We start from the raw sequence: 18,246 nt of genomic DNA on the forward strand, positions 1-18,246 counted from the left end.
GTTAAGAACAGTTTCAGGTTAAGAACAGACCTCCGGAACAAATTAAGTTGTTAACCCGAGGTACCCGAGGTATATTTGCTGCTAGACAACACCACCTCAGATTACATATGCAGGATCAGCTGTGTAATGGTCCCCATAGGAAAACTTCCTCCATATAAAAAATTACAATGTCAGTATTCTGCTTTGTTACTTTATATCTCAATAGGAACGTGGAAGTCCAGAATATAAGAATTTGAACACACTGCTTCTGCTAGGAATTAGTGAACATTTGCATTGCGTAACATACATTAAATTTTGTAATATCAAATTTGTGGTAAAACAACAAAAGCAAAACTAAAAACTGATAACAGCACATACACCCTGCCTCTGTGGTATAAGGAACATAGGAAGTTGTGGGTGAAACTATATTGTCCATCTACCCCAGTATTGATTATTATGCTGACTGGCAGTGGCTCTTCAGGGTGTCAGGCACAGCGTCCTTCTCATCATCCGCCACCTGATTCTGTTTGATCAAACCCAGGCCCTTCTGCATGCAAGGCATGTGCTCTGCCACTAAACTGGGGTCCCTGCACGTTTTGTAGGTCAAATTCCACAAAGTTAAGCAGCAGTCAACCAAAACTACTGCATGAGGGAGAACTCAATACAACCAGAACTGCTGCAAAACTTAATTGAATCCCCAACTTCCACAAGCAATCAAAAAATAATTCCATTTTCTACTTCATGAAAAGCCTCCAAGAGGTCAAGGGAAATTAAGTCACGCTCCTCTCTGCCCAGGTAATAAATGGATCCTCTTCCTTAAACACAGGCCTGAGGTGCAACAGAAAGGAATTCAGAAAATCAGTAGACAGGGACTTGGTTGTTATGCGGTGGTTCTGTTCTTACATCCTGATTTAATTGTTAATGTTTTCTTTTTCTGTTTAGTAAACTCCTATGACCTATTGCTATGAATGTTGTGTCCTATGCTGTGACTTACCGCTGAATTCTGTACGTATCTCTTAAAAAACTGCACAACACTACAACGTTTACACAACAGTAAATCCAGTTGAGGTTAGTGGGGTTTAGTCCCAGATAAGAGGCTACAGGATTATAGCCTGACCTGATACACGTCTACTCTTTTTTCTTTAAAAAAAGAAAAGGTACCCTGGAGGACATTGGGGTTAAATTTCCGGCAAGCAGGCATAGGATTGCAGACTAACAGTGCAATTATATACACACCTACTTTAAAGTAAGTACCACAGAGGTAAATGTGGCTTATGTCTAGGTACGGGGTCAACAGCAATCCTATAATTTCTATGGCTGGTATCCTATACCCACTTTCTTGGGGGGAAGCTCTGTTGACCTCAAGGAGAATAAGGTCTGAATAAACATATGTAGGATTGCACTGTTAAACTTCTGAATAGATTGAACTGTAAATCCCAGCATAAGACACAGCCATAGGTCTCAACAATTTACCAAGCAGAAAACAAAAACCTTACTATGTTAATTAATTGACTACATTATTGGAATGCACTCTGTGTCAGGTTTCCCATTAAGATGATCCAGAAGCTGCCTCTGGTGCAAAATACCACTGACCAGTTGGTATCTGGTACAGCAAGTAGTGGGGTGGGGGGGGGGTCCTATTGTTCTGATCTTCCAAACTTTGCACTGCCTCCTTGTGAGCTGCTAGACTGGTTCAAGGAGTTTGTATTCATATACAAAGCCTTGAATGACCTGGGGCTCAACTACCTGAAAGAAAGCCTCCTGTTTTGTCCCATATGATCATTAACATCAGCAGGAGATGCCTGCTTATTGTCCCACCACTGGCTATTGCTAGCTGGTCAGTGTTTCATGACACAAAGCAGGCATCCCCAAACTCGGCCCTCCAGATGTGTTGGGACTACAACTCCCATCATCCCCAGCTAACAGGACCAGTAGTCAGGGATAATGGGAACTGGAGTCCCAAAACATCTGGAGGGCCGAGTTTGTGGGTGCGTGACACAAGGCATTGCCAGAAGCAGAACCTAGAACCTAATGGAACTGTGAGATTATGGCTCTCTCTCCTGATTTCTGCTTGATAGTCCCCCATACTGGATATTTTTAGACATTATGTGTGTGTACACACACACACACACACACACACACACACACACACACACGTACACACACACACACACACACACACACACACACCACCAGGCCTCTGGAGTATAACAAATTTTCCACAGACTGTGCTGCTTTGTTTTATCCAGTTTTAGTATGGTTGGTTTGTATGTTTTCTGTTAAGTTTTGTTTGTTGTTACTGAAACCTGTATTGTTAGCCACCTTGGGTTCCAATTAGGATGAAGGGTGAAGTATACATCTATAGAAATAAATATATCTGTTTTTTTCTTATAATCATTCATTATTGACAAACACCACAAACATTTCACAGTGACTAAAAGGCATACAAGAGAATGCAGGTCTGAACTCTGCTAACCTTATTTCACCTTAAGTCCTGAAACTGAATAGAGTTCACACACACACACACACACACAAAACCTCCAGCATGATTTCTGCTGCTTTCTCTTTATGAAAAGAGCCTGTTTTACAAAGCGTATGAATCACAGGAGAATTCTTCTACAGTTGCTCATCCTTTCTAACGGAATAAGTCCAAGGCTTTGATCACTAATAACCTATGAGCATTATAAATTCCAAATGTCTCATTAAATGTCAAGGGCTTTTTATACATATTATCATAGAATGCTATATGCTACAATGTACAACTGCAGATTGTGCCAGCCTTCCTGGAGATAAAGACTTCAATGTTTGTGAATTTAATTAAGTCTTCTGCAACTGCATTTCAGAATCTAATGTATGTGTCTCCCCTGAAAAACAAATTAGTAGTATTTTGTACCAGTTATGCTTTCATCCACAGCAACCAAGAAAATTGTACTACCTTGCCATTTGGTTTTCTTCCATTACTATGGATAGTTTTCTTGCACAATAAGCTGCATTATTCAGGCTGGGTCTTGCAAATGGTACAACATGCACAAAGATATCTAAGGTTGTTTGACTATTGGTCTAACATATTAACTTTGTTCTGAACACACATTGCAATCTTCATATGAGTTACACAGCAAGTAAGTTCCATTCATTCCAGCGGAAATACTCAACTTTTATTTTAAAAAACCCAGAGAATTTACACTGACCACCAGATGTCACCCATCTTCCATTGGTTGGCTTTATGCATTTGTCTTTAAAAATACCCCAAATGTTGACTCCAACAAATTATTTTGCCATTCATAAGCAAATAGGGAAGGGGCCATGGCTCAGTGGCAGAGCATGGGCTTTGCATGTAAAAATGGTCTGAGGTTCAAGCCACAGCACCACAAGGTAGGACTAGGAAAGACTCTTGCCTCAAACCCAGGAGACCTGAGGCCGCCAATCTATGTTAGCAATACTGAGCTAGAAAGCCTGATAGTCTTATCTCAGTGCAAGGCGATTTCCTGTACCAAGTAACTTAGTACCAAGTAACTTAGATTGCAGCAATTCCTTTATCTTTGTTGTACTACAGTTCAATTTTTCAATTATTAGTATTATTATTTTCTATTGAAATAATTATTTATTCATGCAAGTCTACACTCAGCAGAACAGTATGCCATGGAATATCTTAGATTTATTTTATTTAATATATCTATATATTGCTAAGCATAGTAATAGCAAATATGCACACTGTATTCCCTATTCTGGGTCAAAAGGCATGAAACAGGGAATAGAAAAGAGACCAAATAAATAAAATCAGAAATATTGATGGGGTCAAAAGAAACAGGAGGCTTTGCAGTTCCTGATTTAAGAAGATACTACGAAGCTGCATGTTGGAGCTGGTTGAAAAAGTGGGTGTTACTTAAAAATAGGGAGGTTTTGGAATTGGAAGGTTGGGTTAAAATTTATGGATGGCATGACTATTTATTTTATGGGAAAATACAAGTACATAAAAGATTTATGAATCATTTAGTGAGAAAGGCCTTGTTTGAAGTATGGGAGAGAACAAAGGAAAAAATTATAGAAAAAACTCTGTGGTGGACCTCCCCAGTAGAGGCAAACTCCACACTTAAAAATAATGCAAAAAATTTGTGGCCAATCTATAAAGAGTTGGTGGAAGAAGTGAATGAAAATCCTAAATTAAAACAGTATGAAAAATTTAAAAAGACGGGAATAAATTGACTGAAATATTTTAAATTGAAAGCGACATTTGAGAAAGATATAAAGAGTGGAGGATTTGAAAACAAAACATCAAGGATAGATAAAGAAGTTTTACAAAATAATCAAAAAATACTCACAAAAATATATAAACTATTAAATAATACACAAACAGATCAAGAAAGTAAAAGGAAAATATGTTAAAGTGGGAAAAGATTTAGGTTACAAAATTGATTATAAAGATTGGGGAAAAATTTGGACAAAAGAAAATTATATGAAGATGCACCACAGATGGTATTTGTCTCCAGACAGACCGGCAAAAATGAATAAATCGGGTAGTAATAAGTGTTGGAGGTGCAACAGAACGACTGGCACTATGTATCATATGTGGTAGTCCTGCCCTGAAATTAAGACATTTTGGAATATGATACATGAGGAAATTAAAAAATTGATAAAAATATCATACAACAAAAGAGCAGAATCATATTTATTAGGAATCTTGAATGGAGACATCCTGAAAGAGAAAATAAATATTTTCCTGTATTCAACAACAGCAGCAAGAATGCTGATAGCCAACCATTGGAAAGGAAACCACATCCCAACCAAAGAATGGTTGAATAAACTATGCAAATATTTAGAATTAGCAAAGTTACCTGATTTAATAAGACAAAAACCAAAGAGTATAATTCAGAAACAATGGAAATGTTTAAATGATTACGTATTTATACAGACAAGGATCAAATACAAGGCTTGGTTGTGTTTAGAGTAGATTTGTGAGAGACCCAGAGAACTTAGCAACCTGATCATTTATATGAGATTCTTTGGGAGAGAAAAAATATGGAATAACAGATACATTTATGTTTAAAAAGGTCTATAGGAAGTGCAGTGGAAGTGGTGGAAGTGCAGTAAAAAGGTGTATAGGAAGTGCAGTGTAAGCGATGGAAGTCATTCAAATAAATTGTATTATTATTTGTTTATTGAAATACCGGTACATGTAGAATAAATTTGGAAGCAATTCTTCCTACTTTCTTCTCTTTTTCTTCCACTAATTTTTCTTTATTTTTATTTTTCTTATTCTTTTTTCTTTTGCATTCTTCTTTTCTCTTCTATATTTTAATTTTTAATAAACAGCATTATGGAGAATTTTGGATATATGTAAGTAATTGTAAAACTTTGTTAATTGATTTTGATTTTGTAATAATTATATTAAGCTAATAAAATGTAAAAAGGCGTAAGAAAGAAAGAAAGAAAGAAAGAAAGAAAGAAAGACACGCCTTAAAAAAAACCAACCCCTTTCAGGTACTGGAAGTGACAAGTGCATATGTCAGTGCCCCTCTTTTAAAAGCCCAAATAGAATGTGCTTATAGTGAACTCATTGCTCAAATATGTACTGTATTTAAAAATAAAAATGTGATTTGGCATGCTGTGGGGTGTATAAACCTATCTAAGGTTGTGTGCTATCAGCGTTTAATTTGGGCAAAATATGGTGCTTGGTTAAATAAAGATGAAATGTAATAAGAAAGGATAAATGAAAGTAAAAGACGAGAGGAAAATAAAAGCACACGTGGTGATATGTTAAAAGCCCAGCAATTAGCATATTCTGACGGTAAATTAAAATGTCACCTGCTCTAGTCTTCCTTCAGAACTAAGTTAAACATACCCTCTAATTTCAGTGATCCCCATTAAATAAGGCCGACAGTAGAATCTTGAGAAGATTTTCTTTTTTCGCTGTGAAATCACTAGCAGTTTAGCTGTCTGTAAAGGTCTGACCAAACTTACATGCTCTGATCATACTCTACAGTATCAATATCTAGGTCTGGGTAACAGTGTCTTACAGTTAGTGACAGGCCGATAACATCTTTAACATTGAAATTTATGTCTTGGAGTATCACCATATAGTATTCATAGAGGAATGTGGCAAATCTATAACGGAAATATGATGAAACATGCATCTTACATTTTAATCGTTGGGCAATCGATACAGAAAGATATTATTTTGAAATCTCAGGCTGCCAGATAGTAAGAGTGATGTCTCATTTATACCCTAGCCACCCTTTTCGTCTAAGCCATTGATCGTTTTAAACTGTCTTTTATCAGACAAGCCCAATGCAGAGTTAGATTCATTGATTTCAGAGGGCTCCTGTGCATCTAACTGCACAAATATGACTGCAAGAACTTTTAACAGCTGGCAAACACTCTCATAGAAAAGGTTATAAATTCCATCGGGAGAGGCTAAGATTCATATATGTTAATAGGACTCTTCCATATAAATGACACTGAACTTATCCTTGCTTGATCTGCTTTCTTGATGGCTGTATTTCAGACCACTTTGACAAAATGGAGACTATTTTAATTGATGGCTTAAATAACAGTATATATAGCCAACATTAGTCATACTGGGAGTAGACTCACTTAAATCAGTTTGTCTACTCTGAATATGACTAATGTTGGCTGTTAATAACTTTTAAAGTATATATCACAAGGTGCAACCCTGACACAAAGCTGACATTGACACCCCAAAAATAGGACCTGGCAACTGATGTGTGGGGTGCTAGAGATGCCAAGAAGCTTGTTTTCTCTTCTTTTCACATCATTAAGATCTCACTTCTCTTTCTCTCCATTGTCCTTATTTTCTTCTGCAGCAGGAATGGGCAACATGGTGCCCTCTAGATGTTGGTGGGCTACAGCTGCCATGATTCACAGCCAGCAAGACCAATGATCAGAGATTTATGGTAGTTGTAGTCTGACAACATCTGAAGGGTGACATTTATCATGTAGTTTGGCTTGGCATGACTGATTGAGCCATATCTGGACCAAGACATGGTGTGAAGGGGTCCTCGCCCCGACCGCATCCTGATTCACTTTGTCTCTGCCCCTCCCACCAACCTCAGTCTGATTTCAGGCAGCCTCCACCTGCCTGCTCTAGCTGCCACCTTCCTCTTCCTCAGTCAATCCAGAGCTCAGCAGGGAAGGGGATGGGGAGGGGCAAAACTAGAATTGGTGGGTGTTGCCTGTCATTAGCTCTGGCTCCACCTGCTGCTGTTCTCCTTGCAATGGAACCAGCCACCATTGCTGCCACCATGTCCAAGTGAACAGGAGAATGGGGTCTGCATTGCAGGGGATTGGGCCAGATGATAATCAGGGTCCCTTCCAACTAGAGTGGTACCTCGGATTACATACACATCAGGTTAAATATGCTTCAGGTTACAGACTCCGCTAACCCAGAAATAGTACCTCGGGTTAAGAACTTTGCTTCAGGATGAGAACAGAAATCCTGCTCTGGCGGCGCGGCGGCAGCAGGAGGCCCCATTAGCTAAAGTGGTGCTTCAGGTTAAGAACAGTTTCAGGTTAAGCACGGACCTCCGGAACGAATTAAGTACCTAACCTGAGGTACCACTGTACTGATTCTAATTGGTCAGGATTCCCCCTTGCACTACATATGGGAGGGTCCATATCTGTATCATCTCACTTGTGAACAATGCTTGCAATGCATGACCATGTGAAACACCCCCAGGCATTCTTCAAAAAAGTTTTGGGGATGGCCATTTGTACCACAGTTATTCAGTATATGATGGCTGGCAGCTGATTGTGTCAACTGGATGAATTGGAAAGCATTGCATTTAGGGGCTGGTGTTTGCTTGTTGAAGTGGTATGGAAATGTGATATTTGAGCCAGTCGCTCATTCACCACGTGTTAACAGCTGTCAGGCGTGTGAGCCTTTAATGCGTGGGGAACTGCAATACAGGGTCGTCGCTGGTTCTAAATCAGGCTCTCACCCAACTTCCCACTTCTCGTTCTGTATTTACTCAGAAAGCTCCGATCTGTCATTGTGGCTATGTGTTTTTCACTGCCGTGCATTGCGCACGTAATCTTCGTGCATGCATCATTTGAAGTTTATGCTTTGGTACCTATTACGGTACGAAACCCTGCACTGCAGAGCAGTCCATTGGGCTGCCTCTAGCCGCTTTGGGGCCGTGGCCAGCAGACGGGAAATCTATGAATGTCTGTGCTGTAAAAAAAAAGGGGGGGAGCGAGAGCGGGAAGTTTTAGGTTTATCTAACCGTATTATGTGTTAATGATGCCCGGCCGTCTCGGCGGCGACTTTTGCAAGCGTAAACGGAGCGGGTTTTGTGGGGACGTTTTCCAGGGCAACGGGACCCGGGAAGCTGCAGATGCTTCCTGCTCATGCAGTGTTGTTTTACACACAGAGATGAAGGATTTAACCCCTTCCTGCTGAGGACTTTCTGGAGCAATGTGGGACGTGCTGCTGCTCAGCGCATTAAAACGACAACAACGCGGCAGCCAAACGCTCACACGGTGTCATGCGCCTCCGCGGAGGCCTGCCAAGAGCCTCTCTCTCTCTCGAGTCCTGATTTGCTGCGGTCTTTCTCCCAGGCCGTTGGATACGAGTGTGGCACTTTGGAGACGCTCCCTTTCTTTCGCGGCAGGCGGCTCTCTCTCTCCCCCCCCCCGCCCCTTGTTGTTTTCGTTTGCGCGCGCTCGCCGCCAGGGTGGGCACTTTGCAGACGCTCCCTGGCTCTCCGGCGAGGCGAGGCTGCTATACACGCTCCCGGCCGGGCGGGAGGCTCGTAGACGCTCCCTGCTCGGCCCGGGCTCCCTGACCCTGCCGCAGGAGCCGGCGCACAAGGAGCCGCCGAGCACGGGCCGCTCCGCGCGGGGTTCGGGCGCTGCAGTGGCGAGCCTGGCCCTTGGAAGAAGCCGAGCGCCGAGCGCCGAGCGCCGCCGCCTCCGACGCCACTACTGCGTTGCTCCAGGTCCGGCCTCCCCGCCAGTCCGGCGGGGGGGCCAAGCCCCGGCCGCGCTTGGGAGAGTAAGATGGGCGAGGAGGGCGGCGGGGCGACTCGCCGGCGAAGCTGGTAAGCGGCGGGGTTGCGGGGCTTGTCTCTCTCTCTGCTCCACTCTGCTCTGCCCCCGTGTAACCCGAGAGCAGCACCGGGAAGCTCGCTTGGAAACGCGGCTTCTCCCAGCGCCGCGAGGGCCCGGCGGGGTGTGCAGCGGCGGCGGCGGCGTTGCCGGGCGCCGGGAAAGGACTGCGGGGGGCGGGGGGGGGGAGCGGAGTGCAGCGGCTCCGTCTCCCCTCCCTCCTTACTCCGCCGTAGTTAAACGTGCTGCTTCTCTCCTCTCTCCCGCCGCCCCCACCTCTCTCTGTGTGGTCAGGATGGAAGCAGTTCGCCTTTCCTCGCCCGCATTTACGCGGAGGGGGGGGGTGGAGAGCGGTGGAAGAAAGAGCGTACTATTCCCCCTCGTGTGCCAGAGCAGAGGCGGGCAGAGGGGTAGGTCTGCTCCTTTGCTTGCCTGCCTGCGCCTATAGGGTGGAGAGCGCGGTTAAAATGCTGCTTCGACCTCGCTTGCCTTCTGGAGGCAGAGCAGCTCTGCCAGGGCGCTCCTCTCTCGACGGAGGAATGGATGAGGGACAAGGTAGCTTCTGCTTCCTGCTCTCCAGCGCGTCCCGCGTGGTGGCCGCGTCCGGTGCACAGTCACTTCCCTGCTCGGTATCTCTCTCTCTCTCCCTGTCAGTGTGGACGACGAGGGTGTGTTATCCGGTCCCTTTTCTCTCCTCTGCTTTTGTCAGGCGGGTAAGACCAACAAGGGAGGGGGGCTTTTTCCTATCATTAGGACAGTAATTGCTTCTCCCCCACCCCACCCCAAATCCCCATTCTTCCTGGCCACGAGATATGGGGAACAGGTTGCCACACCTGCGTCTACTTTCCAGGTTGGCTGGGTGGAGAAATAAACCTGGGAAGCTGCCTTAAGTGGAGTCAGGCCATTGGGGCAGGTCGGTCCCCATCGACATGCCTCGCCTCTCCCTGCTTGGGGATGCCGGGGATCGAACCTGGGACATTCTGCACGCAAAACAGTTGCTCCGGCCCTTTTCCTCTGCCTCCTACTAAGGGGCCTTTTCCCTTGGTGGAGCAGGTGGGCGGCAGGCTCGAGTTTCGCTCCCCTGCCTTGTGCGTCCCCCTGAGCAGAGTCTGCCACCTTGCTATCTTTTCTCGAGGGAATATAGTAAACATTATTACTGGATATATCAAAGTGTTTCAGAGGGATGAGGGAGCCCCCTTGCCTCTCTTCCTGGCTTTTTCAGGCTCTGGTTCCTAACGTGCACCGCTGTTTGCTTCCAGCCTTTGTCTTTGTGGACAGCTATTATTGGTCTTCCATGAAAGAAAAGTCTTTTTTCTCCTGTTCTCTTCCCTCCCCCCACCTCCCAGTGCCAACAAGCTGGTGGTGATGTTCCCAGCCCAATTTCCGAGGGAGGGATGCAGCTTTTGCCAGTAAAGATACTCCGCCAAGTATCTTCATGGCCCTGAGGGATGGCTGCAATGCCTTTTTTTTCTGTGTCACCCAGCAGAAGGAACACTTGTTGGCCTTCTTTTACCCACCCTGCCTTCCGTTTGGGCTGGTGGATTATGTGATGCTTCCCTGAGATTGTAGTGAGAGATGGGAGGGGTGTGTGTGTTGCAGGGGACTATCATTTATCTGCTGCATTTATACCCAGCCTTAATGTCAAAGCATTTGCATTGGAGGTATGGGCAGGAACAAAGAGGCCTGGTGCGTGTGTCCCCTATGGTGTGCACTTCAAGCTTTTCTTTGCTCTTCAGGAAGAGCATTTCTTTGCGCTTCAGGAAGAGACTCAGGGTGGATTCAGAAATTCAGCAGCTCAGCCAGAGTTTGTATTTCCCTAAAGCTATTGTCTCCCAACACACAAACACACAAATGTGGCTAGGAAGTCCATAGGGAACCTGAGGTCACTGAAAGGCACCTACAGCCTTACAGTCTGGTGGTTGTAATAGCTCTCTTTATGCTATTGGAAATGACATGTGTCTGTATGTATGGCTAGGGGGTGGGAATTGGCCACACCAGCAAACTTGGCATGTCAACATTACATTGACATTTTATACTGAATTTTTATACTGCCCTTCATCCAAAGACCATAGGGTGGTTTACAGTATAAAAACACAAAAATATATAGCATAGTAACAAACAGAAACAATAAGCTTCTCACCCCACACATAGTTTAAAAGGTCATATATTGTTGTTATTATTTATTAAATTTCTATTCCCTCTGTTGCTGGGTAGTAATGCCACAGTGGCACCATACCTAGAGCTACTTCAGAATGTAGCACACTTCATGCTAAATATGGCAAAGCCAGAATGTTAAATCTGGGCATTAAAATTCCCAAGTCCAGTGTAGCATGCTGTCACTTTTTTTGCTAATATAAATGATAATTTTATACAGAATGGAAAAGAGCGGTGAGATGGGTTCATTCCACAGTGGAATTCAAATATAGCACAGCATGAAATGACAGTAAACAATGCAGGGAGAGCAAGCATACTCACGATAAAAGATAATGAGGTATACTTCTGTTTTCCTAGGCAAGGATGGCCAAAAGGTTTATTATGCTCTGTGAGAGGAACATTGCACAGAACACAATGAGTGGGAACACTGGCTTTTAGTGTTGAAGTAGAAAATAACTTTGTGGTATTGACTGACTTCTGTATTTAGCCTCAAGTTTGCTTAAACTTCTTCACTGTAAATCAGAGGTATATAAGCATCCCAAAATGTGAAGTTGGTAGAGTGTTCTAAAATGTTTCTGATTTTGAAAGGATGCTTTATTTTGGCATGCTGTGATTATGATTTATTGGTGAGGACTCTTTGAATTGTGTGTCATAACTTAGCTTATTGGTTCAATTCTGCATTCCTTGTATATGCAAATTCCTCACAAAGGTCCACAGGTGTTCTGATTGCTCATGTATCAGGACCTATATGTTTTTTAATGGGTAGAGATTAAAAATTCATAGTATTGTAGAGTTGGAAGGGAGTCCAAGAGTGATTTAGTCCAGCCCCCTGCAATGCTTGAATCTCAACTAGATCATACATGACAGATTGCCATCTAACCTCTACCTAAAAACCACCAAGGAAGGAGAGTCCACAACCTCCCAAGGAAGTCCGTTTCACTGTTGAGCAGCTCTTACTGCCAGAAAGTTAATCGTCTTGTTTAGTTGGAATCTCCTTTCTTGTAACTTGAACCCATTGGTTTGAGTCCTACCCTCCAGAGCAGGAGAAAACAAGCTTGTTCAATCTTCCATTTGACAGTGCTTAAGAAATTTGAAAATGGCTATCATATCTCTTCCTAGTCTTCTTTTTACCAGGCTAAACATACCCAGTTCCCTCAACCATTCCTCCTAAGGCTTGGTTTCCAGACCCTTTATAATCTTGGTCAGCCTCATCTACACACATTCCAGCTTGTCAATTTCCTCCTTAAATTGTGATGCCCATAACTGGACACAGTAACTCCCAAGGCACAATAGAGTAAGAGTATTACTTCCCTTGATCGGGACACTAAATGCAGCTTAAAATAGCATTAGCTTTTTTTGCTGCTGCTTCGCACTGTTAAAGCATGTTAAGCTCGTGGTTTTCTAGGATCCTTATATCCTTTTCACATGGCAATTCAGGTGTCCCCCATCTTGTATTTGTGCAACTGGTTCATGTCTAAGTGTAGAACCTTACATTTTTCCCTATTGAAATTCATCAAAAAATATTTAATGGCTTAAATCCTCCATTAATATATTTCCTAAACCTTGCACATTGAGGCACAGTAATATAGTTTGTATAGATAATAAAAGTGAATCGTAATTTATTCATCTGCTAGAAATTAGAGCTTAAATAATAATGCTACAATACCAATTTATAGATGTTTTCTTCTTAAAACAAACCTTATTGGAAGCAGAAAATTTTATTAATTAGTTGCCCATTCAGTGTATCTAGTGTATCAGACTTTCTGCACATTATAGATAAATGTCCTATTGTGCTGCACTGCTTGAGTTCAAAAGTACTGTGGTCTGAACCCCTCAAATCTCCCCACTGTCTTCCCCATAAGTGTTCAATCATGCTATCTTCAGAGTAGAGCTGGAAAAAAAAATCAGATGTCTGGTTGCTGAAGGATGCAAAATAATAAATAAAAATGAGGCTGTGCCTAAGGCTGCACTCCTGTATCCTTTTACCTGGAGTAAGCTTAGCTGAACTCAGCAGTGAGTTGACATGGATAGGATTGAGACAGCTATAATCTTTCTTGCACGTCTTGTCTCCTCAGAATCATTTTCCCCCATCCTAGATCCTAAAAGTCTGTCAGCTTGAATGCATGTAAATATCATAGCTCTCTGTGCTGATAAAACAAAAATTCTACATGTTAGATGAATTATTGCTGCTTGTACATGTTCATCTTCTGTTGTTTTCTTGAACAGCGGTGGGGATGCCAAGGGACTGTGTTGGCAGATGTGATGGCATGAGAAATGTGGTTTGTCTATATTGTGACCTAATAATTCCCACAGCTGTATTTATTTATTTTTGTCTTTTGAGGAAAGAGAGAGAAAAAATATGACCCAACACCCTTTGGAATTGATGGGGAAACTCCAGTCGATCATAATTAAATTTAGTTACGAAAATGTTAACATGATCTGTTTTGCTCCTTAGGTCTACATGTAGCAACAGTCTCATATTGGATATGCTTGCCTAATATATTTGGCTGAAGTACTAATGGTGTGGTAGAATGCTGCTATTCTGATTCTCCAAAGTGAGACAAATCTGTTCAGTACAGACAACAGTAATGCATACATGGCATTAGTGTAAGGAAGGTGAAAGCCTATGGATTCTTCAAAAATCTTCCTGGTGCTTCTGTGAGATGCAATCATAACAACTGCCTTGATGGAGCCAAACAGGGCTAACTAACCCAACTTCCTGCTTTTAACAGAGCTTGGCTAGATATCAGTGGGTTCTTAACAGCATGGGATGAATGCAGCGGCTATCTCTTGTTTGTCTTCAGTTTCTGGTATGCTGCCCCTCTGCATAGGAAAGCCCTGTTGCCGTAGATTGACTAACAGTCATTGGTAAACTCCTCCATGTCTATCATTTGTGTGAAAACAGTAGTAAATTTCCAGGTGAGGGTTTTTTTAAAATAAAAAAACCCAACTGTTATGTTCCTTTTCCATCATCCTTGATATTTGATTGATAATAAGACAGCCATTAAGGTGCATCTCAGCTTGTCAGGCAGAATGATCCTTCCCTCCTCTCCCTGTGTACTGTTCCACTGGGAGTTCTTCAGACTTCCCTGTACCAAATTCAGGGAGTGCATGGGGGCGAGAGATTGGAGAAAACCCCATTTTGCAGGAAGAAGTCCTTTCACAGGGCTTCCCCTAAGTCTCCAAGAAAACTGTTGTTTTGGAGAGTTGAGATCCCTGCATTTCAGGGAGTTAGAATAGGGTTACCCTTGGGGGCCCTTCCAACCAGTGTTCAAAACTCCTATTGTTCTAGGTGCATTTTGTGACAGGGAATTTAATTAGTGCGAGCAGTTTCTGAGCACTGGGCGCAGTACTAGACCTAAGGTTTCAGATTAAAACTGCAGAGTTAGAAGCAAAGGAGGACCTTTTCCTGCCTCTGCACTTCCAGCTCCTCTCTGAAGACTGGAGGAGAGACCCTCTTAAGAATATTAGGGGGGTGGGCAGGTGAAGGACTAGACCACGTGAAAAATGAACATAATATTTTAGCTGTTGTTCATTCATTTTCAGCTTTGTATTCTTGTTATAAAAACTTATGTCTAGACACTCTGTTGTTGCGCCCATAACCTAGGTTTAAGGTGTCATTTAGCTCCTAGCTTTCATATCACTTTCTAACACTGCTTCCAACTCTACAGTTCTTTGACTCTATGAACCTGCCTAGTGCTTGCCTTACCTTGAAAGTCATTGCTCAAGGTGGCTTGCAAAATATAATACCAAGTGTAAAATAGAAATCCATAATTAGAACACAATTTCCAGACTTCAAAGTCTGGAAATTGCATCAACAAGAGCCAAAACTTAACTATCTATTAAATCAAGTAACAAATTAATTTTGTTATGGCATCCGTCAAAGATTGCAACAAGAGCATTTCAAGACAGTAGGTGTCCATATAAAAAAAGAGAATTAAAATGTTGTGACAGAGGTGACATTACATTAAATTTCTGTGTTGTGCCTGTGAGCTATCCATCTGATTATGCATTTGTACTACTGGAGTTAAGTCTCTGTTGCTCTGTTTTTCTTGAATCATTAGCTTTATTAGGTAGTGTTTGTTTGTTTGTTTGTTTGTTGTTGTTTTGCTGCCGTGTGTGTGTGTGTGTTGTAAACCTCACTGAGATTCTTAGGAGCCTAATGGACAGATATAAGCTTGTAAAGAGAACAACAAAGTAATATTCCAAGCATTGGGAGTCTTTGTCCTGTTTCTTTAAAATGTAATGAAAATATGAAGGTTAGACTTAATTACAAAATTTGGCACAGATCAGAGCAGCATACTAGTAGGTGTTTAACACAACTTTTTTGCATGCCTGTGTGATCATTTCTGGTATGGTTCATAGTATATTGTCTTATATAAATTATGAAGAGCTCATTTTTGTAAATTTGTTTTAATTATTAGAGGGGAGGAGCCTACAAATGTGCCTAGTAACTGGAGTAAACCAGCTTTCTCGGTTTCTGCCTTTTGTATCTGCCTGGTTAGATTTGCAAGGCTGCAGAGGCAGTCACATGTGCCATAAATCGCTGACATTGATGCCAAGGCAACTTGGGCCCCATTTTTGAATGTAGTACATATGGCTAGCAACTTGCTAAAGTCAGTTGCCAGAGACCAGGTTCTGCACTTGAACAGAAAACCTGTAGATACACCACAGTCTACAGTCAGATGGCTTCTCCCCCACTCTGAGTTCTGGTTGCATTTCCGGCACCACAATCTAGACTTTTTGTAATTATATTCCTTTGACTACAGAGCTTCTTGCTGGCCATTACAGAGTAGCTGTGTTCTGCTACAGTTGCTGCAATTTGGGCGAAGTTGCTCAGGGCATGTTCACCTAAGGAACTTAAGCGCTGGAGACACATTTCGCAACCAGAAAATTGAGATTCTTAAGAAATCAGTATGCTAGTCATCATCCAAACACAGGCTCTCAGTTGTCAAGCTATCTAGGCAACTAGCCTGGTACATTTCTAAGTCTGTCTTAGCACCAGTGTATTTTCTGCATTTCAGTACTACCTTCCTGTTAAGATAATTAGAGAAAAGATAAAAAGACGAAGGAGGCAGAGTCCAAAATGTTGTTATGAGGATGGCGCTGACTTTATGAGACTGCCAGTATGGTACATGTTGATGAAAACCTAGTAATGGAATCCCAGGGCCAGACTGAAAAATGGCCAGGTCACATGTTGCAGTGTTGTACAACCCTCTTTAGGAAGATATTTTCCTGCTAGAGAAAAAAAAAAAGTACATTCTTAATTTTTTCAAGAAAAGAGAACAACAGCTGGTAGCATTCTATAAATGATGCTTCTAATAATCTATGGGTAATATCCAACTAAATTACTTGAATCCATTGATTTCAGTGACTCTACTCCTCCAGTTGGGACGCGGGTGGCGCTGTGGGTTAAACCACAGAGCCTAGGACTTGCCGATCAGAAGGTCGGCAGTTCGAATCCCCACGACGGGGTAAGCTCCCGTTGCTTGGTCCCTGCTCCTGCCAACCTAGCAGTTCGAAAGCATGTCAAAGTGCAAGTAGATAAATAGGTGCTGCTCTGGTTCTCCAGAAGCTGTTTAGTCATGCTGGCCACATGACCCGGAAGCTGTATGCCGGCTCCCTTGGCCAATAAAGCAAGATGAGTGCCGCAACCCCAGAGTCGGTCACGACTGGACCTAATGGTCAGGGGTCCCTTTACCTTTACCTTTACTCCTCCAGTTAGAGAAATCAAATTTGTACATCCTTAATTTGAGGGCACAAGGTTGGGGGAAACTGTGCTAGAGGACTTTATGTGAAATTACCGGTGAAGTTGGAAAATATGATCAAACGACCCTTATAGATGGACCTGGAACTAGAGAAAAGTGACAGTTTCCTCAAGTATTCATCTTTGAGTAGACTTTATTTACAGCTTTCGTTGGAAATAATGAATTGCAATCAATTTGTGACCCTTGAATTGCAGCTTTGCTAATGGTGAAGTGTTTTTTTGTCTGTCTCTCCAACTTCTCCTTACCCTGTACCACCTTCCATGCTGTCTCCCCAGAACCCCTTAGTCCCCCAGAACAGATTCTTGGTGTGTGTGAGGCAGGGGGCCTCAGGAGGAAAGAATGTAGCCTGTCCTCCTTTTACATTACTCTGTGATCATCACCTGAAGCTTTTCTTTTTGTGTCTCTCCTCCATGAGAGGTCTGGAGCGTAGCAACTCATGAATGGACTTTCTTCTGTGGCTCCCCATTTGTGGAATGCTTTCCTCAGGGAGGTTTGCCTGGCACCTTCTTTACATCTATTTAGGCATCAGGCAAAAACATTCTTCTTTTCCCAGACCTTTAGTTAATTAAACAATCTATGGCCTTTTAATCTGGGGTGGATTTTTTTTTTGTTCGTTATTTTTATACTGTAAACTACCCTTTGATCCTCAGATGAGGGGCAGTATATAAAATTGATAAGTAAATATTTCAAAATATTTCAAAATATTTCAAAATTCAAAATATATCACTCTAACTCTGTTTTCCCATTCTGCCAAAACCCTCTTCAGAGAGGATACAGAGCCTGAGAGGCAGAAGAAGAAAGTAGCACCTGTTGCCTTTGATGAGTCTTCTGCAGCAACTTTGGGCCAGACAACTTTGGCTGCACACAAGCAAGCAATCATATACTCCCCTATCAATCCATACCCATCTCTTTTCCTCCCATCTGCACCCCCAATTATCCCTTTTATTTTCAAGAGATCAGCAAGCAGAAAGAGGTGGGACAAAAGGTTGGGGCTTTCCCTTTCAATACTATGGGGTCCTTACTATACTGGCCAAAACCCTTATCTATTTGGTGTTCTAAAAATTAACTTTGCTCGAATGATCTGGACATTCTTAATTTGCCATTCTGTTTCAACTGTAACTAGTCATATGTTTCCAGAAGCACGCATACAGAATATGATCAGGAATGATGTCCTTTGCTTTACTGGGAACTGTTGAGTCAACTGTCTTTTTCCATCCTGCAGTGAAATTGGGAAAGGAGTTGTTTGTATATTTCTTGCCGTACTTGCATAGTGCTTTCACTG

The 18,246-nt window shown here is 42.5% G+C and overlaps 1 protein-coding gene across 6 annotated transcripts in view; it reads left to right on the forward strand.

The window, feature by feature from the left end:
- Window positions 1-8,685: 8,685 nt before the first annotated feature.
- MGAT5 (alpha-1,6-mannosylglycoprotein 6-beta-N-acetylglucosaminyltransferase) overlaps window positions 8,686-18,246 on the forward strand; it is a 118,999-nt gene continuing 109,438 nt past the window's right edge. For 4 of the 6 annotated variants that reach the window (XR_014557267.1, XR_014557268.1, XR_014557269.1 and 1 more), the window contains exon 1: window positions 8,686-9,035. The gene's annotated coding sequence lies outside the window, so the exon portion shown is untranslated. Of the gene's footprint in view, window positions 9,036-9,321; window positions 9,453-9,659; window positions 9,756-18,246 lie in introns of those variants that run through there. The other 2 variants (XM_083707871.1, XM_083707872.1) reach the window with 2 other exon arrangements.

Source organism: Podarcis gaigeae (assembly GCF_964106915.1).
Source record: "Podarcis gaigeae genome assembly, chromosome: 1".
Lineage (NCBI taxonomy): Eukaryota > Metazoa > Chordata > Lepidosauria > Squamata > Lacertidae > Podarcis > Podarcis gaigeae.